The following is a 21958-nucleotide window of genomic DNA, read 5'->3' on the forward strand; positions in this document are numbered from 1 at the left end:
GTTCACAGCAGCACAGAGTATTTCAGGAGAGGAGCGTGCAGATTCAGTGCTGCTGTGAACTCTGCTCTTACCATTACGTAGCTCTCAGTCTGTTACCTCTCCTCCACTACTGTCCTCAATAACACCTTCATGATTGGCAAGTCACCACGTAATGGTAAGAGCAGAGTACACAGCAGCACAGAGTATTTCAGGAGATGAGCGTGCGGATCTTGTGCGCGGTGGTGACTTGCCATTTATGTGAAGGTGTTATTGAGGACAGGAGTGGAGGAGAGGTAACAGACTGAGAGCTACGTAATGGTAAGAGCAGAGTTCACAGCAGCACAGAATCTGCACGCTCCTCTCCTGAAATACTCTGTGCTGCTGTGAACTCTGCTCTTACCATTACGTAGCTCAGTCTGTTACCTCTCCTCCACTCCTGTCCTCAATAACACCTTCACATGATTGGCAAGTCACCACCCTGCACAAGATCCGCACGCTCTTCTCCTAAAATACTCTGTGCTGTTGTGAACTCTGCTCTTACCATTACGTGGTGACTTGCCAATCATGTGAAGGTGTTATTGAGGACAGGAGTGGAGGAGAGGTAACAGACTGAGAGCTACGTAATGGTAAGAGCAGAATTCACAGCAGCACTGAATCTGCACGCTCATCTCCTGAAATACTCTGTGCTGCCGTAAACTCTATGGACAGGTCAGGATCCTGTTTCTTTTAAATGCTGCACTGTAGCGCAGCCTTATATAGTGGATCGAGCGGGTTCCCCAGCAGCATTTAAAAGAAACAGGATCCTGACCTGTCCACAGAGTTTAAAGGGTTATTCCCAAGTTGATAAATGTAGCTATGAAGCTCCCCCATGTAAAAATAAGAAGTTTTTTTGGGGGTATATATGGGTGTGTTTGTGTATATATGTTTGTGTATATGTGTGTGTGTATATGGGTGTATTTGTGTATATGTTTGTGTGTGTGTATATATATGGGTGTGTTTGTGTATATGTGTTTGTGTTTGTGTATATGTTTGTGTGTGTCTGTTTGTGTACATGTGTTTGTGTATATGTGTGTGTTTGTGTATACAGTGGAGGAAATAAGTATTTGATCCCTTGCTGATTTTGTAAGTTTGCCCACTGTCAAAGTCATGAACAGTCTAGAATTTTTAGGCTAGGTTAATTTTACCAGTGAGAGATAGATTATATATAAAAAAAGAAAAAAAGAAAATCACATAGTCAAAATTATATATATTTATTTGCATTGTGCACAGAGAAATAAGTATTTGATCCCCTACCAACCATTAAGAGTTCAGCCTCCTCCAGACCAGTTACACGCTCCAAATCAACTTGGCGCCTGCATTAAAGACAGCTGTCTTAAATGGTCACCAGTATAAAAGACTCATGTCCACAGACTCAATTAATCAGTATGACTCTAACCTCTACAACATGGGCAAGACCAAAGAGCTTTCTAAGGATGTCAGGGACAAGATCATAGACCTGCACAAGGCTGGAATGGGCTACAAAACCATAAGTAAGACGCTGGGTGAGAAGGAGACAACTGTTGGTGCAATAGTAAGAAAATGGAAGACATACAAAATGACTGTCAATCGACATCGATATGAGGCTCCATGCAAAATCTCACCTCGTGGGGTATCCTTGATCCTGCGGAAGGTGAGAAATCAGCCAAAAACGACACGGGGGGAACTTGTTAATGATCTCAAGGCAGCTGGGACGACAGTCACCAAGAAAACCATTGGTAACACATTACGCCGTAATGGATTAAAATCCTGCAGTGCCCGCAAGGTCCCCCTGCTCAAGAAGGCACATCTACAGGCCCATCTGAAGTTTGCAAATGAACATCTGGATGATTCTGAGAGTGATTGGGAGAAGGTGCTGTGGTCAGATGAGACTAAAATTGAGTTCTTTGGCATTAACTCAACTCGCCGTGTTTGGAGGAAGAGAAATGCTGCCTATGACCCAAAGAACACCGTCCCCACTGTCAAGCATGGAGGTGGAAACATTATGTTTTGGGGGTGTTTCTCTGCTAAGGGCACAGGACTACTTCACCGCATCAATGGAAGAATGGATGGAGCCAAATCCTGAGTGACAACCTCCTTCCCTCCACCAGGACATTAAAAATGGCTCGTGACTGGGACTTCCAGCACGACAATGACCCAAAACATACAGCCAAGGCAACAAAGGAGTGGCTCAAAAAGAAGCACATTAAGGTCATGGAGTGGCCTAGCCAGTCTCCAAACCTTAATCCCATCTAAAACTTATGGAGGGAGCTGAAGATCCGAGTTGCCGAGCGACAGCCTCGAAATCTTAATGATTTACAGATGATCTGCAAAGAGGAGTGGGCCAAAATTCCATCTAACATGTGTGCAAACCTCATCATCAACTACAAAAAACGTCTGACTGCTGTACTTGCCAACAAGGGTTTTGCCACCAAGTATTAAGTCTTGTTTGCCAAAGGGATCAAATACTTATTTCTCTGTGCACAATGCAAATAAATATATATAATTTTGACAATGTGATTTTCTGTTTTTTTTTAAAATATAATCTATCTCTCACTGGTAAAATTAACCTAGCCTAAAAATTCTAGACTGTTCATGTCTTTGACAGTGGGCAAACTTACAAAATCAGCAAGGGATCAAATACTTATTTCCTTCACTGTAACTCTGCCATGAGGAAAAGGGAAAAGAGAGAGTCTTATGTAATCTTACCCGAGGTGGCCTCAAATACTTATTTCCTTCACTGTATGTGTGTGTTTGGGTATGTGTGGTTTTGTTTGTATATGTGTTTGAGTATATGTGTTAGTTCGTGTATATGTGTGTCTCTTTATGTGTGTGTGTGTGTGTGTGTGTGTGTGTGTGTGTGTGTGTGTGTGTGTGTGTGTGTGTGTGTGTGTGTGTTTGTGTATATCTTGTTGTGTTTGTGTATAACTGTGTATATGTGTTTGTGTGTGTGTGTGTGTGTGTGTGTGTGTGTGTGTGTGTGTATTTGTGTATATGTGTGTGTTTGGATATGTGTGTTTTTGTTTGTATATGTGTGAGTTCGTGTATATGTGTGTGTGTTTGTCGAGGGTTTTCTTATTTCAATAAAAAAGAATTGTCTTTGTGGTTTTTTTTTAAACTTTATTAGTGCCTAGATAATGGCAGTTGGCTGATTGACAGCGTCCATTATTAAGGCGGTACTTAGTGTTAGCCGGTGCAGAGGCTAGCACTAACCACCCATTATTACCCCGGTACCCACCACCACCAGGGGTGCCGGGAAGAGCTTGGTACGATCCAGTACCCGACCATCTGTTGTGATGGTCGGGTACTGGGGCGGCCGTAGGCTGGTATTATGAGGCTGGGAAGGGCCAAAAACAGTGGACCTTCCCACCCTTGTAATGCTAGGCTGCTGCTGCTGTGTTGTATCGGGCTTTTTATAAAAATGGGGGGGGACCCCCACGTCGTTTTTCTTTTAAATTTAACAAATTTAACAATAGACGGGTCCCCCACATTTTTAATAACCAGCCATATACAAGGCCAGCAGTCTGGCATTACATGGGTGGGAAGGGCCACTGGTTTTGTCCATTCCCAGGCTAATAACACTGTGTTGTATGTGGCTGGTTATGAGAAATTGGGTGGAACCCCATGTCTGTTTTTTAAAAAATAAAAAATTAATAAATAAATAATTAAAAAAAATTACGTGGGGTCCCCCCCACTTTTATAACCAGTCAGATACAACACAGCAGCAGCAGCAGCAGCAGCCTAGCATTACAAGGGTGGGAAGGTCCACTCTTTTTGGCATTTCCAGCCTCATAATACCAGCCTGCGGCCGCCCCAGAGCCCGACCATCACAACAGATGGTCGGGTACTGGATCGTACCTGGCTCTTCCCGGCACCCCTGGTGGTGGTGGGTACCGGGGTAATAATGGTGATTAGTGTTAGCCTCTGCACCGGCTAACACTAAGCCTCGCCTTAGTAATGGATGTTGTCACTCAGACAGCGGCCATTACTAAAGTGGTAGTAATAAAATTTGAAAAGAAAAGACAAAGATATAGATAAAATATTTTATTGAAATAAAGCACCCCCAACACAACCCTCATTAACCATTTTATTGTAGAAAAAAAAACCGTCATCTAAGTAGTCCTCGAAACTGACGTAGTCCAAACACCAAACCTGTAAAAAATAAAAATTAAAAAAAAATTAAATAAAACATGTCGTAGGCTTAGATTCAGTTTAATGTGTGATACTGACTGTTATACCATGTATAGAAGCCTGCCGCGAAGTTGACTTAGATACAGGGCGCCAGCAGACAGTATCATACATGGCCATACAGACATATATACAAACATACATGCAAACATACATACATACATATATACAAACATACATATATACAAGCATGCACATATATACATGCAAATATACATACATGCAAACATACACACATGAAAACATACACACAAACATGCAAAGAGACATACATACACTACCGTTCAAAAGTTTGGGGTCACCCAGACAATTTTGTGTTTTCCATGAAAACTCACACTTATATTTATAAAATGAGTTGCAAAATGACTAGAAAATATAGTCAAGACATTGACAAGGTTAGAAATAATGATTTTTATTTCAAATAATAATTTTCTCCTTTAAACTTTGCTTTCGTCAAAGAATGCTCCATTTGCAGCAATTACAGCATTGCAGACCTTTGGCATTCTAGCTGTTAATTTGCTGAGGTAATCGGGAGAATTTTCACCCCATGCTTCCAGAAGGCACTCCCACAAGTTGGATTGGCTTGATGGGCACTTCTTGCGTACCATAAGGTCAAGCTGCTCCCACAACAGCTCTATGGGGTTGAGATCTGGTGACTACGCTGGCCACTCCATTATAGATAGAATACCAGCTGCCTGCTCCTTCCCTAAATAGTTCTTGCATAATTTGGAGGTGTGCTTTGGGTCATTGTCCTGTTGTAGGATGAAATTGGCTCCAATCAAGCGCTGTCCACAGGGTATGGCATGGCGTTGCAAAATGGAGTGATAGCCTTCCTTATTCAAAATCCCTTTTACCTTGTACAAATCTCCCACTTTACCAGCACCAAAGCAACCCCAGACCATCACATTACCTCCACCATGCTTGACAGATGGCGTCAGGCATTCTTCCAGCATCTTTTCAGTTGTTCTGCGTCTCACAAATGTTCTTCTGTGTGATCCAAACACCTCAAACTTCGATTCGTCTGTCCATAACACTTTTTTCCAATCTTCCTCTGTCCAATGTCTGTGTGCTTTTGCCCATATTAATCTTTTCCTTTTATTAGCCAGTCTCAGATATGGCTTTTTCATTGCCACTCTGCCCTGAAGGCCAACATCCCGGAGTCGCCTCTTCCCTGTAGACGTTGACACTGGCGTTTTGCGGGTACTATTTAATGAAGCTGCCAGTTGAGGACCTGTGAGGTGTCTATTTCTCAAACTAGAGACTCTAATGTACTTGTCTTGTTGCTCAGTTGTTCAGCGGGGCCTCCCACTTCTCTTTCTACTCTGGTTAGTGCCTGTGTGTGCTGTCCTCTGAAGGGAGTAGTACACACCGTTGTAGGAAATCTTCAGTTTCTTGGCAATTTCTCGCAAGGAATAGCCTTCATTTCTAAGAACAAGAATAGACTGTCGAGTTTCACATGAAAACTCTCTTTTTCTAGCCATTTTGAGAGTTTAATCGAACCGACAAATGTAATGCTCCAGATTCTCAACTAGCTCAAAGGAAGGTCAGTTTTATAACTCCTCTAAACAGCAAAACTGTTTACAGCGGTGCTAACATAATTGCACAAGGGTTTTCAAGTGTTTTCTAATCATCCATTAGCCTTCTAACACAGTTAGCAAACACAATGTACCATTAGAACACTGGAGTGATGGTTGCTTGAAATGGGCCTCTATACACCTATGTAGATATTGCATTAAAAACCAGACGTTTGCAGCTAGAATAGTCATTTAGCACATTAACAATAAATAGAGTGTATTTCTGATTAATATGTTATCTTCATTGAAAAAAAAAACTGTGCTTTTCTTTCAAAAATAAGGAAAACTCTAAGTGACCCTAAACGGTAGTGTACATACAAGCATGCACAAATATACATGCAAACATAATTACATACATGCACACATATATAAACATACATGCAAACATACATGCAAAAATAAAAACATGCAAACATACATACATGCACATATATACATACATACATACATACATACATGCCAACATACATACATGCCAACATACATACATGCAAACATACATGTACACATACATGCAAACATACATACATGCAAACATACATGCACATATACACATACATGCATACATACATACATACATACATGCAAACATACATACAAACATACATACATGCAAACATACATACATACAAATATATACATGCAAATATACATACAAACATGCACATATATACATACATGCCAACATACATGCAAACATACATGCACATATATACATACATACATACATACATACATACATGACAACATACATACATACATGCCAACATACATACATGCAAACATACATACATGCACATATACACATACATACATGACAACATACATACATACATGCAAACATACATACATAAATAAACTCACCTATACGTTCCCACGAAGATTTGAACGGTCCAGTCACTTTTCTTCTCATCCCTGGAGGCCGGCCTTCTGACGTCATCCTGACGTGCGTGACCGCCACTACAGCCTGTGATTGGCTGCAGCGGCGACATGGATGAAACGTCATCGCTGGAGGCTGGACAGGAGGAAAGTAAGTATGAACGTATTATTTTTTTAAAATTATTACATTAAAATTGTATTTTCCGCGCGCCGAGCATGTACTGTCAAGGTTGCTGAAAGAGTTAGTGCAGCCCATTAACTCTATCAGCACCCTAGACAGTACTATGCTCGGCGCACGGAAATTACAGGTTCGGTCCGAATCGAACTTTTTAGTGAAATTCGGTGAACTAGCCGAACCGAACTTTTGATAAGTTCGCTCATCTCTACTGTGGAGCATCAGGTTTCAAAGTGAATTTAGATAAAACCGGTGTTTTAACAATTTGGAAAATTTACCCTTGAACCTGATTGTAAGTTGCTTAAAATGCATGACATGAAGATTTTAGGTATTTATTTTTGAGAATCTTGTGGGAATATAAAAAATTGGGAATCCTTGCTGGAAAGGGTAAGGAAAAAGATTTCCTTTTGGAATTTCGAACTTTGACCCTTGAAGGTAAAATTTTGATTATAAAACAGGTTTTACTCCCCATGATTTTGTACATATCTGCTGTTTTTATTCCCCCAAATAATATTATGAAAAAACTTATCAAAGTCTGTTTTTATTTCCTATGGAAATCAAATATGGAAAGAATCAGAAGGGAGGAGTTGTATAAACTTAGAAATAAAGGAGGGAAAGGCTTTCCCGATATTAGGTCTTTTTTGTATATTAACCCCTTAAGGACGCAGCCTAGTTTGGGCCTTAAGGCTCAGAGCCCATTTTTCAAATCTGACATATTTCACTTTATATGGTAATAACGTCGGAATGCTTAAACCTATCCAAGCGATTCTGAGATTGTTTTCTCGTGACACTTTGGGCTTCATGTTTGTGGTAAAATTTGGTCGATATATTCAGTCTTTATTTGTGAAAAATTGCAAAATTTAGAGAAAATTTACAAAAAATAGCATTTTTCAGAATTTAAATGTATCTGCTTGAAAAACAGACGGTTATACCACCAAAAATAGTTACTAGTTCACATTTCCCATATGTCTACTTTAGATTGGCATCGTTTTTTGAACATTATTTTATTTTTCTTGGACGTTACAAGGCTTAGAACATAAACAGCAATTTCTCAAATTCTTAAGAAAATTTCAAAAGCCTTTTTTTGAAGGTGCCAGTTCAGTTCTGAAGTGGATTTGAGGGGCCTATGTATTAGAAACCCCCATAAAACACCCCATTTTAAAAACTAGACCCCTCAAAGTATTCAAAACAGCATATAGAAAGTTTTTTAACCCTTCAGGCATTTCACAGGAATTAAAGCAAAGTGGAAATGAAATTTGCAAATTTCATTTTTTCTGCTGAATTTCAATTTTATTCAATTTTTTTTTAGTAACAGAGAAGGTTTTACCAGAGAAATACTACTAAATATGTATTGTCCAGATTCTGCAGTTTTTAGAAATGTCCCACATGTGCCTCTAGTGCGCTCGTGGACTAAAACACAAGCCCTAGAAGCAAAGAAGCACCTAGTACATTTTGAGGCCTCTTTTTTATTAGAATATATTTTAGGCAGCATGCCAGGTTTGAAGAGGTGTTGAGGTATCAAAACAATGGAAACCCACCAGAAGTGACCCCATTTTGGAAATTACACCCCTCAAGGAATTCATTTATGGTTTTTGTTATCATTTTGACCGCACAGTTTTTTCACAGCACCTATTTGAATTGGGCTGTGAAATGAAAAAAATGATATTTTTTCCAATAAGATGTCATTTTTGATCAAAATTTCTTATTTTCACAGGGAACAACATACCCCATTTTGTTGCCCAATTTGTCCTTAGTGCGGCAATACCCCATTTGTGGTGATAAACTGCCGTTTGGGCCCATGGGAGGGCTCAGACGGAAAGGAGCGCTATGTGTTTGTTGGAGTCCAGATTTTGCTGGATTGGTTTTCGGGTGCCATGTCGCATTTGCAGAGGCCCAGAGGTATCAAAACAATGGAAACCCACCAGAAGTGACCCCATTTTGGAAACTACACCCCTCAAGGAATTCATTTATGGTTTTTGTTATCATTTTGACAGCACAGTTTTTTCAGAGCACCTATTTGAATTGGGCTGTGAAATTAAAAAAATTATATTTTTTCCAATAAGATGTCATTTTTGATCAAAATTTCTTATTTTCACAGGGAACAACATACCCCATTTTGTTGCCCAATTTGTCCTTAGTGCGGCAATACCCCATTTGTGGTGATAAACTGCCGTTTGGGCCCATGGGAGGGCTCAGACGGAAAGGAGCGCTATGTGTTTGTTGGAGTCCAGATTTTGCTGGATTGGTTTTCGGGTGCCATGTTGCATTTGCAGAGCCCCAGAGGTATCAAAGCAATGGAAACCCACCAGAAGTGACCCCATTTTGGAAACTACACCCCTCAAGGAATTCATTTATGGTTTTTGTTATCATTTTGACCGCACAGTTTTTTCACAGCACCTATTTGAATTGGGCTGTGAAATGAAAAAAATGATATTTTTTCCAATAAGATGTCATTTTTGATCAAAATTTCTTATTTTCACAAGGAACAACATACCCCATTTTGTTGCCCAATTTGTCCTTAGTGCGGCAATACCCCATTTGTGGTGATAAACTGCCGTTTGGGCCCATGGGAGGGCTCAGAAGAAAAGGACCACCATTTGGCCTACTGGAGCTTTTCTGGTGCTAAGTCATGTATGCAGAAGCCCCTGAGGTACCAGTACAGTTGAAACCCCCGAGAAGTGACCCCATTTTAAAAACTACACCCCTTAAGACATTCATCTAGAGGTGTAGTAAGCATTTTGACCCCACAGGTACTGTGTAAAAGATAATGCGCAGCAGATGGTGCAGTGTGAGATTTGCAATTTTATATATATATATGCCATTTCAGTGTCCAATATAGTGTGCCCAGCATGCGCCACCGGAGATATACACCCCTTAAATTGTAATGTGGGTTCTCCTGGGTACGGCAATACCCTACATGTGGCTGTTATCAGCTGCCTGGGCATACGGCAGGGCTCAGAAGGGAAAGATGAGGGGGGTAAGCTGTGCGGAGTGCATCAGGGTAAATTAAAAATCAAGGGATGTATGATACATTTTAAAACAATCTTTTATACAGAGCCCTGGTTTTTCGGGACACGTGTCACATTGGTATATTGTGTTCTTCCTTATCCCCCTCTTATAGCAGACTCTGCACCTCTTTTGACTCTTTCCCTTTCCACCGGTTTGGGGAACTTCTCCTGGAAAGTGTTGCCCTGGTACGATGCGTGTGGCCTCGCTTCCAGAAGTACTGGGTGCCCCCCCTTCCTGGTCCCTAAAGATTAGATCTTGAAATTCCAGGAAAGTTCCCCTCTGGCCTGAACATCGACGTAGCACGTACACATTGTACAAAGCCATCTGTATGATGTGCCCGGCCAGCTTCTTATACCACACCGCATGGCGCTGTAGGGCTTCAGGACTTGATTTGACAAATCCATCCCTCCCATGTACCTATTGTAGTCCAGGATGCAGTCTGGTTTGCGGGTGGCCTTTCCTTCATATATCCTAAATCTGTAGGTATACCCTGATGCCCTCTCGCAGCTTATACATCTTCACGCCATACCTTGCCCTCTTACCCGGCAGGTACTGGCGGAATTGAACCCTCCCTTTAAAATGTACCAGGGACTCATCAATAGAAAAACACTTCTCGGGGGTGTATGCTTGGGAAAACCGGGCACTGGAACGGTCTAATAGGGGTCTCCGTTTATCCAAACGGTCAAAACTGGGGTCATCTCGGGGTGGGCACGGCTCATTATCAGTATAATGTAAGAAGCGAAGTATTGCCTCATTTATTTATTTTTTTAGGTTCCAGTTCATTTCTGAAGTTGCTTTGAGGGGCCCATATATTAGAAACCCCTATCAAACACCCCATTTTAGAAACTAGACCCCTCAAAGTTTTCACAACAGCATTTAGAAAGTTTATGAACCCTTTAGGTGTTTCACAGAAATTTAGAGCAAAGTAGAGGTGAAATTTACTCTTTTTATACCATTTTTTTTATAACACAAAAGGATTTATCAGAGAAACACAACTCAATACTTATTGCCCAGATTCTGCAGTTTTGAGAAATATCCCACATGTGGCCCTCGGGCGGTAATGGACTGAAGCACCGGCCTCAGAAGCAAAGGAGCACCTAGTGGATTTTGAGGCCTCTTTTTTATTAGGCACCATGTCCGGTTTGAAGAGGTCTTGTGGTGCCAAAACATTGGAAACCCCCCAAAAGTGACCCCAATTTGGAAACTAGACCCCTTGAGGAATCCATTGTAGTTTTCTTGGGGTGCATGCGGCTTTTTGATCAGTTTTTATTCTATTTTTAGGTGGCGTGGTGACTAATAAACAGCAATTCTACTATTGTTTTTTTATTCTTTTTTTTTTACAGCGTGCACCGTGCGCTATAAATGACATATTCACTTTATTCTGCGGGGCGATACGATTACGGCGATACCAGATGTTTATAGTTTTTTTTTATGTCTTATGGCGTTTGCACAATAAAATACGTTTTGTAAACAATCATTCACTTTTTGTGTTGCCTTATTCTAAGAGCCAGAACGTTTTTATTTTTCAATCAATAAAGCCGTGCGAGGACTTATTTTTTGCGTAACGAACTGTAGTTTCGATCAGGACCATTTTTCGGTACATGCGACTTTTTGATCTCTTTTTATTCCATTTTTTGGGAGGTGAAGTGACCAAACAATTGTGATTGTGGTACGGTTTATCAATATATTTTTTTACGGCGTTCACCGTGCGGGATAAATAACAAAATAATTTTGTAGTTCAGGCCGTTACGGACGCGGCGATACCAATTATGTATAGTTTATTTGTTTGTTTATATATTTAAATTAATTATAAATGACTGATAAGGGAAAAAGTGGGACTTTTACTTTTATTACTTTTAAAACTTTTATTTTCTTATTTTTACACATCTTTTTTTTACTTTTTTTTTACTTTATTACTTTGTCCCACTAGGGGACATGAGGGCAGGAGGCTCTGATCGCTATTCTAATACACTGCACTACATGCGTAGTGCAGTGTATTAGAGCTGTCAGCTACTCACTGACAGCAAGCATAGTGGGTCCTGACGTTGTCAGGACCCACTAGGCTTCCGTCTATGGCATAGCCGGACGCCATTGTTTGGTGTCCGGTTGCCATAGTCACCATCGCCGGCCGCTATCGTGTAGCAGGCCGGCGATGGCGGATTAACCCCTAAGAAGCCGCGATCGCTATTGAACGCGGCTTCTGAGGGGTTAATCGGCGGGGGAGCTCCGCGATCGGTCCCGGCACATTGAGCAGTGATAGTCTGCTGTCGGAAACAGCAGCTATCACAGCTCATGAACGCGCCCCGCGCGAACGGCGCCGTGTTTACTCCATGACCTACTATTAGGTCACTGAGCGCGAACGCTACAGTTAGCATGACCTAATAGTAGGTCATGGAGCGTTAAGGGGTTAAATATTTGGCCTATTGTACAAGCACTTTATTGGGGCCCAGCTCAAAGGTAAAAACTTTTCTTATCTATAATCTTGGGTTTTATATAAGGAAATACAAGTGGTTAGAAATTGATTTAAACAGACCGTATACCACCAGAACATTATATTATTTTAGAGAAAATTTTAAGGGATTTTGAGTTGTTAAAATCTGACTTAAGTATTATTACTAATCATAAAAGATGTTAAAAATATTAGATGAGAGGAAAATTGTGAGTTCTGTAATAGGTTTTTCTGTAAGAATTGTACAAGGTATTTTTATAATGTTAACCTGTTTTAACCCCTTAATGACCAGCCTATTTTAGACCTTAATGACCAAGCCATTTTTTATGTTTTTCCATCGTGGCATTCCAAGAGCTATAACTCTTTTATTTTTGCGTCAACATAGCTGTATAAGGTCTTGTTTTTTGCGGGACAAGTTGTATTTTTTAATAGCACCGTTTTGAGGTACATATTATTTATTGATTAACTTTTATTAACTTTATTTGGGGGGGGAATAGAAAAAAATCAGACATTTCGCCACTCTTTTTTGCGTCCTAAATCTATGCCGTTTACCGTGTGGTATAAATAACACAATAACTTTATTCAGTGGGTTGTTACGATTGCAACGATACCAAGTTTGTATAGTTTTTGTATGTTTTACTACTTTTACACAGTAAAAACGCTTTTTTTTTTTAATTATTTGTTTTTGTGTCTTCATATTTGAAGAGCCGTAACGTTTTTATTTTTTCGCCGATGCGGTTGTATGAGAGCTTTTTTTTTGCGGGACGACTTGTAGTTTTTATGGGACCATTTTGGACTAGATGCGACTTTTTGATCACTTTTTAATCACATTTTTTTAAAGTCAGGATTCACAGAAAACAGCAATTTTTCTGTCGTTTTTTATTTCATTTTTTACGGCGTTCACCGTGCGGGTTAAGTAATGTAATAGCATTATAGTTGGAGTCGTTACGGACGCGGTGATTTCAAATATGTGTAACTTTTTTACTTTATTTTGTTTTTTTAATAGTAAAGCAGTTTGTAAGGGGAAAAAGTGGGCTTTTAATTTTTTTTTCTAATTTTTTTTTAATTAACTTTATTAAACTTTTTTATTTACTTTTTTACTAGTCCCACTAGGGGACTTTAATATGCGACTCTGCGATCGCTATTATAATACACTACAATACTTCTGTATTGCAGTGTATTACTGCCTGTCTGTTTAAAACGGACAGGCATCTGCTAGGTCATACCTCCGGCATGATCTAGCAGGCATTCATTACAGGCAGACCTGGGGGCCTTTATTAGGCCCCCGGCTGCCATTGGAGACACAGACACTCAGCGATCGTATCGCCGGGTGTCGGTGGGAGAGAGAGGGAGCTCCCTCCCTCTCTCCAAAACCACTCAGATGTGGTGCTCGCTATTGAGCACCGCATCTGAGGGGTTAAACGGGTATGATCGATACTAATATTACTAGGTACTGTGAAAGCAAATGAGATTTGGAAACAAGAAATGTGGAATGTACTTACCTTGTAGATTTTTCTTCTTTGTTATACCTGTAAAAAAATAAAATGGAAAAAAGTTAAAATATAATTATAAAAAAACAAAAAAACATATTAAAAATAATAATAATTAAAAAAATGGATAAGAACAAGAAAATTATAAATTCATACTGCAATGATGGTTTGATGAAATCTTAAACTATTCTAGAAGACTTTCGACTTATGTTTGTCGCTTTAATATTTCAAATCTGAGTAGTAAAAAAAAAATTTTTTAAAAATCTGTTCTTAGTTTAATATCTGATACGTCCCCTATCTGGGGACCATATATTAAATGGATTTTTAGAACAGGGAGATGGAAATAGTGCTTGCTCTGTCCACTCCACGCATTGACCTGGTATTGCAGTATCTCCAGGACCGGTGCACCCTTTCCTAAACCAGTGACTAAAATCAGATTTGAAAAGTGCTTTTTGTTTTTGCCATGGTTTGTTTCTTGCACATTGGATCTCTCCTTTAATGCCATTATTTGACCGCCCGTTGGACAATGCAGATTGTGTAATGTGTGATAATGACCTAATTTATTAAATGACTTGATGAATAGATTGCCACCTCTTGTGTTGTATTAGTATGTCTGAGTTTCTTTGTGTCCAGCATTGCAATTTGGAACAGCTCATTCACCTTCCTTTTCCTCTGTCCCTCCTTCTAGGTAAATTAAGGAGCTGCACCTGAGCCAGTCTGTCAGCCAGCCCACAGCCACTGATTGATGCAGCCATCATCTCAGTCAAATAGTGGAATAGTGGAGTGGAGTAGGGGAAGAGCAAGCAACCATTGCACCCGCCACAATGGACCTGTGTGCACTATATGGATGTGATGGAATGAGCTCTCCTCCCTACATTTAAAAGAAGTAAGATTTGAAGTTGCAACAATTCCTCCCTCGTCTACAAAGACACCAGCAATTTGGATTTATTACTATGTTACCTACCTGAAAGACTAACAAACTGTGCAAGCATGGATGTTGTAGGAGGAAGAAGGTCACAGTAAAGTTTGAGGATGCCTATTTGCCATTTCGCAGCCCCCTGTCTCCCTCTTGTGGCCTCCTGGAGGCAGCTAGCTGTGCAGGCAACACGGGCACATGTTGCTGTGTTGCCCTCCAAGGCAACACTGAGGGAGTGACTGAGCAGCAACGTCTAATATAAGATTCTGACGGAATTTTGCGCGTGTCATAGTGGGGGCCCTAAGCAGTGAGAGCAAGCTTTATGACATCATAATGGGACCTCAGACAGACAAGCCTGGGCCCAGGCAGTGTTGGTCAGCAGGCACTGTATTGCAGGTGATCGAAGGCGTGAAGGGAGAAGGGGTAGCTTTGGGCATGCACTTGCTGCTGCTAGCGTTTGTCTGCATGGCAGGAGGGCATTTGGGCGTTGCCAGGAAGGCGTTTTTATGTCGATTCCTCCGCTTTCTGCACAGCATTGTGGTGCAAGCAAAAGAAGCAAAGCATGTCTAGCTTCCTCACCGGCCTTTTTTCATCTCCCGCCTGGCTGCTTGTGTGAGTGTGTGAGCCGGCAGGGCCACATGGAGGTGCCTAGGAGTAGGCTGAATTGCTGCAAGGGGTGAACAGCAGTATTGGCCAGGCTCTGCCAACATGCGCCACTTTCGGGTTATCGGTTATCGGCCTTTTGGCACGATCCCGTGTCAAGAGGAGGTCAGCATGTCATGCCCTTGTCCTTTTGGCATCGCCACTTCGGTGGCTTAAGCCAACTGCTGCTATAGGGGGGTAGACTGGGTGATCAACTGTCGAGCGATCATGGGCGCTAGGCTTCGATACGCTGGGATCGGGGAAACCCGGATCAAGAATGGATTTGTCATTGACGTACCCTTGGACAAGAAGGACCTTTTTTCACTGAAACACCTGGTGAATTAAGTTATTTTCAAGACCCTCAACGTGAGTAGGAACGACATCCTTTGTCTTCAGGATCCCAGAGGTAATCGTTTCACTTTGGTTCTTAAAAGTCTGAATGCTTGTTACAACTTGTATGCAGCAATTAATGCCAACTTGCAAAACCCTGGGTTGGATGGACTTATCTTCACCGTTTTATATAACGATGTACCATTGGTTGTTTTGATGTACAATTCCTATGTGCTGGTGGATGATATTATTTCCTTCCTGAAGAAATACTGCTCTTACGTCAGCTATTCTCACCAGGTGTTAAATGCTGAATCCCTCTAGACAGGGAAGCATACATTTTTTGTGCGATTTGAAGAGGATCCTTCAGGGCCTCTGGGTGTAAAATACCCTCCTAGGAATTTTGCCATTGGGCAGGACAAAGGCTACTTATTTTTTCCCCAGCCTCCTGTGTTCTGCAGGAAATGTAAAAGATATGGCCATGTTCATGAGGATTGTACACAAGAAGGTGTTACATGTAATCAGGAGGGTCACCTGGCCAAGGATTGCAAAAACCCAATTGTGTGTAACATGTGCAGCATTGTGGGTCATGCCTTTAAATACTGTCCAGTGCGTGCTAAAAACAGAAGGGTTAGGACTCTGGTGGAAGTAGTCGCAGGTGAACCTGGCAGTATGAGGTCTAATGTGATTCAGGGCCCAGCTGTCCAGGGAACTGAGGAGTTGGTGCCTGCACGGGAATCTGCTGGGACTCTCCCTGAGTTAAATCGGTCTGGTAATGTGCTGGCTGATGAAATGGAAGTAGCTCCTGTTGAGAAAGACCTGCCTCATCCCTCTGATGACCTGACTGGGTTGAGGAGCGACGGGGAGATGGATGGTTCCATATCTAAATCGCCTGTTCTTTCCTGGGAAGGAATTTTGGTGGAGCAACAAGGCGAAGGTGGTCAAGGAGACTTTTCATTTGCACTTGTGAGGCCTCCTGAGGAGGAAGGAGGTTCATCTTCTAAGAGACTTCGCACCATGTTGTCTCCTTTGAGTGAAGATGGAGTGAGCCCGGATAAAGGGGGGTTTACCCCATTTCTCATTTTTCTGAGGACTTTCCTTTTTTAGGAGAAGACGTGGAAAAAGCTATCTTCGTGTCAGGTTGTCAGCCACCAGGAGGTGTAGGCTGATTAAACAGTGGGGTATCGGTGGATATCTATGTAAAAGGATCAAAATATGGACCCCAAAACTACACTTAATGTCTTATCCTTGAATGTCAGGCAAATTACATCAAAGCCTAGACGAGCTGTAGTGCTGGACTACTTTAGGAATCTTGGGGCAGAGATCATATGTCTGCAAGAGTGTGTCATATCTGAGTCACTGGGGGAGGGGGATTGGCCATATGGGCAGTATGTCTGGTCAGGATCTACTTCCAAGAAGAATGATGGGGTGGGGATCCTATTGGGAAATATGGGTATGGATCTGGAGAGTTATACAGTGGTGGAAACAGGTAGATGTGTAATTGCAGTGGTGTGTTGCAGAGGAGTTAGGGTTAGGGTGGTGAATACTTATTGTCCTATAGATAGAGCAAAAAGGCTGGCTTTGTTGGAAAAGTTGAGTCTGCTCTTACCTGGAAGGATTCCTACCTTTTTTTAGGAGACTTTAATTGTTCTTTTGATGGGGATGGTTTGGATGTAACTGGGAAAAAGCTTAACCAACCTATATCTGATTTTTCTTTTATAGATACGGCCGAATTGTTGAATGTGGATTATAAATGTTTTAGTAAAATGTTGGCTAACCGTATGCGTGAGGTGGTAGGAAAGGTTGTGGGCGAAGATCAAGTGTGTGCTGTGCCAGGTAGGAGTATGTCTGATAATTTGGTTTTGTTGAGAGATTTGATTGGTGACTGTATGAGTAGGAAACAGAAGTGTATGATGCTTGCGTTAGATTTCGAAAAGGCGTTTGATAGAGTGTCGCATGTGTTTATGTTTGCTGTACTTGTTAGTATGGGTTTCCCAGTGAGGTTCTTGGAAGCTGTGAAGTGTTTGTATAGGGATGTGTCAAGTGAAGTGTTGGTGAATGGTAATTTAAGTTCAAAAGTATGTGTGAGATCTGGGATAAGACAGGGGTGTCCTATGTCCCCAGTTTTGTTCACTTGTGTGATCGAAAGTTTTATGTGTTTGGTAAGAAAAGATAAAGTGGTGAAAGGTTTTTTGATTCCGGGGAGCGGAGGTAAATATGTTAACATTTTGGGTTATGTGGATGATGTTGTGGTTGTGAGTGATTGTATGGTTGGGTTGAATAGAGCAAAATTATGGTTGGATTTCTTTTGTGGGGCATCAGCTTTTAAGGTGAATTGGTATAAGTGTGTCTTTAAGTGCTTTGGGGATAGGAGGGTAAGTATGGAAGGGGTGAGGAATGAAGTAGGTGCAGTAAAAGAGTTGGGGATACAGTTTAATGAGGATTTGAGAGGGAATGAGAGTTGGGATGAATGGGGTAAGAGGATTGAGAAGAAGTTGAATATCAGGGAAGGTGTTGATAATTAAGGCAGTGATTTTGCCTATTTTGGTTTTTGTGGCTAGTATTTCTCCTTCCGCTAGTAGGAAAATCAAAAAGTCAGAGAAAATGTTATTTACCTTTTTGTGGGGAAGTCGAATGTAAAAGTTGAAGCGTGAGTATGTGTATAAGTCTTGTGAGAATGGAGGTTTGGGTTTTCCGAATGTGGAGGTTTTTCTTGGGTTAAACTTTATTAAAATAGTGGTGGGTCTTTTGGGGAAGGGAAATAAGAGTGCGTATATGGCCGGTTGGATGCTTTATGGGTTAAATTGGTTTAAGAGAGATGCTACTGTGCCTGTTGCTTATGTATGTCCAGTATGGTATGTTGTGATTGAAAGGTTCATTAGGAAACATGATTTGATTGCAGTGCCTATGGGTGGGTTTCTGGATAAGAAGGCTGTGCTAAAAAGGTTGTGTGTGAATGAGGTTGTGTGTAATATTGTGGGTTTGCGAGGAAAGGATGTTGTGGATACTTGGAAGAAGTTAGGTGTGAGAGGTATGTCCAACAGACAAAAGGACATAGTGTGGATGGCGTTGCATGATATTTTGCCTGTTAGAGATGTGCAGAGGAGGAGGATGTTAGTTAGATTTGAGGTGTGTCCAAGGGTTGGGTGTAATTCACATGAGACTGTTAGGCATCTTTTTTGGGACTGCAATTATTCCTATGAGGTATGGAGGAGGATGGGTGGTGTCTGTAAGAAGTTGGCTGGGGTGAAGTTTGTGGATTGGAAGGTTGCGATGTTTGCTATAGGGGCTTGTAACAGAGTAAGTGATAGGATCTTATGGTTGATTATGGTGTGTATAATGGAAAGTTTATGGGATGTGCGTAATTAAGGTGTCTTCAAACATAAGTGGGTACTGATTGGTGAGTGTGTGAGGATGGTTTTGTCAAGATTATACGTAGTTTATCTTTGGGATAGTCAGTGCGGTGGTGGTATAGACGCAGAGGGGGTATGGAAATTTAAGAAGTGGAGAAGGTTGGTGAAATATAGTTACATAGTTACATAGTTAGTACGACTGAAAAAAGACATCAAGTTCAACCAAGTTCAACCAAGGGGTGGAAAAAGGGAAGGGAAAAATTTCTACACATAAGAGCTAATACTTTTTTGTTCTAGGAAATTATCTAACCCTTTTTTAAAGCCATCTACTGTCCCTGCTGTGACCAGCTCCTGCGGTAGGCTATTCCATAGATTCACAGTTCTTACAGTAAAGAAGGCTTGTCGCCTCTGCAGGTTGAACCTTTTTTTCTCCAGATGGAGGGAGTGCCCCCTTGTTTTTTGAGGGGGTTTTACATGGAACAAGATTTCACCATATTTTTTGAATGTGCCATTAATATATTTATATAAATTAATCATGTCCCCCCTTAGTCGTCTTTTTTCAAGGCTAAATAGGTTTAATTCTTTTAATCTTTCCTCATAACTTAGATTCTCCATGCCCCTAATTAGCTTCGTTGCTCTTCTTTGTATTTTTTCCAACTCCAGGGCATCCTTTCTATGAACTGGAGCCCAGAACTGAACTGCATATTCTAGATGAGGCCTCACTAATGCTTTGTAAAGTGGTAATATTACATCCCTGTCCCGTGAGTCCATGCCTCTTTTAATACACGACAATATCCTGCTGGCCTTTGAAGCAGCTGATTGACACTGCATGCTGTTATTTAGTTTATGATTTACAAGTACACCCAGATCCTTCTCAACAAGTGAATCCGCCAGTGTAGCTCCCCCTAGGACATATGATGTATGCAGGTTGTTGGTACCCAAATGCATAACTTTACATTTATCTACATTAAACTTCATTTGCCAACTGGATGCCCAAACACTTAGTTTGTTTAAATCTGCTTGCAATTCACGAACATCTTCCATAGACTGAACTATATTACATAGCTTGGTGTCATCTGCAAAAATAGAAATAGTGCTATTAATCCCATCCTCTATATCATTAATAAATAAGTTGAATAATAGTGGTCCCAGCACTGAACCCTGGGGTACACCACTTATTACCGGGGACCATTCAGAGTAGGAATCATTGACCATAACTCTCTGGATACGGTCCTTGAGCCAATTCTCAATCCAATTACAAACTATATTTTCTAAACCTATAGTCCTCAATTTACCCATTAGACGTCTAAGGGGGACAGTGTCAAATGCCTTTGCAAAGTCCAAAAACACTATATCCACAGCGGCCCCTCTGTCTAGGCCTCTGCTCACCTCTTCATAAAAACCGATCAGGTTAGTTTGACAACTTCTGTCCTTAGTAAAACCGTGCTGGCTGTCACTTATAATACTATTTTTTTGTCACATAATCCTGTATATAGTCCCTCAATAGCACCTCAAACATTTTCCCCACGATGGATGTTAAGCTTACTTTTCTATAATTACCTGGGGAAGGCCTAGAGTCCTTTTTGAAAATAGGCAACACATTTGCCCTGCGCCAGTCCCTTGGCACTATTCCAGTCACTAGAGATTATCAGAATATTATGAAAAGGGGGACAGAAATAACTGAACTAAGCTCTTTAAGAATTCTAGGGTGTAACCCATCTGGTCCCGGGGCCATGTGCACATTTACTTTATTTAATTTAGCTTGGACCATATCTACATTCATCCAACTCAGTATATCAACTGATATATTAACAGCACTGGCACCGGCAACATCAGCTGCTCTTTCTTCTGTTGTATATACAGAGCTAAAGAACCCATTTACTAACTCTGCCTTCTCTTGGTCCCCTGTGACCAACTCCCCATTACCACTATCTAGGGATCCTACATGTAAAGAACTTGGCTTTTTTGCATTTATATACTTGAAGAATTTTTGGGGATTTGTTTTACTATCCTTGGCCACCTGCCTTTCATTTTGTATTTTTGCTAATTTTATTACATTTTTACAGATTTTATTGAGCTCTTTATATTTTACAAAGGCTACAGATGTACCCTCAGATTTGTATTTTTGAAATGCCCTTTTTTTGTCATGTATTGCCCCTTTCACAAAAGGTGTAAGCCATGTGGGATTTAATTTTAGTCGTTTATACTTGTTACCTATAGGAATACATTTTGCACTATAATTACCCAAAATAGAATTGAAAATCTCCCATTTATCATTTGTCCCATTATTTGACATTAGTTCTTCCCAGTCTATATCCTGAATTGCAGCCCTCATCCTGAGGAAATTGGCTTTCTTAAAATTAAATGTTTTTGCCCTCCCAGTCTGTGTTTATTTTTTACAGTATAGGTAAAATGTAACTATATTGTGATCACTGTTACCAAGGTTTTCACGAACATTGACATTCCCAACAAGATCTGCATTATTAGAAATGACCAGATCCAACAGAGCTTCACCTCTAGTCGGGTCTTCCACAATCTGGCCCAGAAAATGTTCCTGCAACAGGTTGAGGAAATGTCTCCCCTTTGCAGTTGAAGCCGAACCATGACACCAATTAATATCCCGGAAATTAAAATCTCCCATTATCACTACAGTACCCGCCTGTGCAGCCCGCTCCATCTGTTTATATAGCTGACCTTCCATCTCCTCAGTTATATTGGGGGGTCTATAGATTACACCAAAAGTAATTTTTTCAGTGTTTACCTCCCTTTCTAGTTCCACCCACAAGGTTTCAACCTCCTCACAGTATTCACCCACTATTGTCTCTTTCACACTCGCCTTCATATCACTTCTCACATACAGACATACACCACCGCCTTTCCTATTTGTCCTGTTTTTCCGAAACAGTGTAAAACCCTGTAGATTTACAGCCCAGTCATGTGAAAAGTTAATTGATAAGATCTA

General features: G+C 40.9%; 1 pseudogene; it reads left to right on the forward strand.

Annotated features, from left to right (window-relative positions):
- Window positions 1-14006: 14006 nt before the first annotated feature.
- LOC142654441 (U2 spliceosomal RNA) lies at window positions 14007-14171 on the forward strand (annotated as a pseudogene).
- Window positions 14172-21958: the final 7787 nt, after the last annotated feature.

Source organism: Rhinoderma darwinii, chromosome 5, assembly GCF_050947455.1.
Source record: "Rhinoderma darwinii isolate aRhiDar2 chromosome 5, aRhiDar2.hap1, whole genome shotgun sequence".
Lineage (NCBI taxonomy): Eukaryota > Metazoa > Chordata > Amphibia > Anura > Rhinodermatidae > Rhinoderma > Rhinoderma darwinii.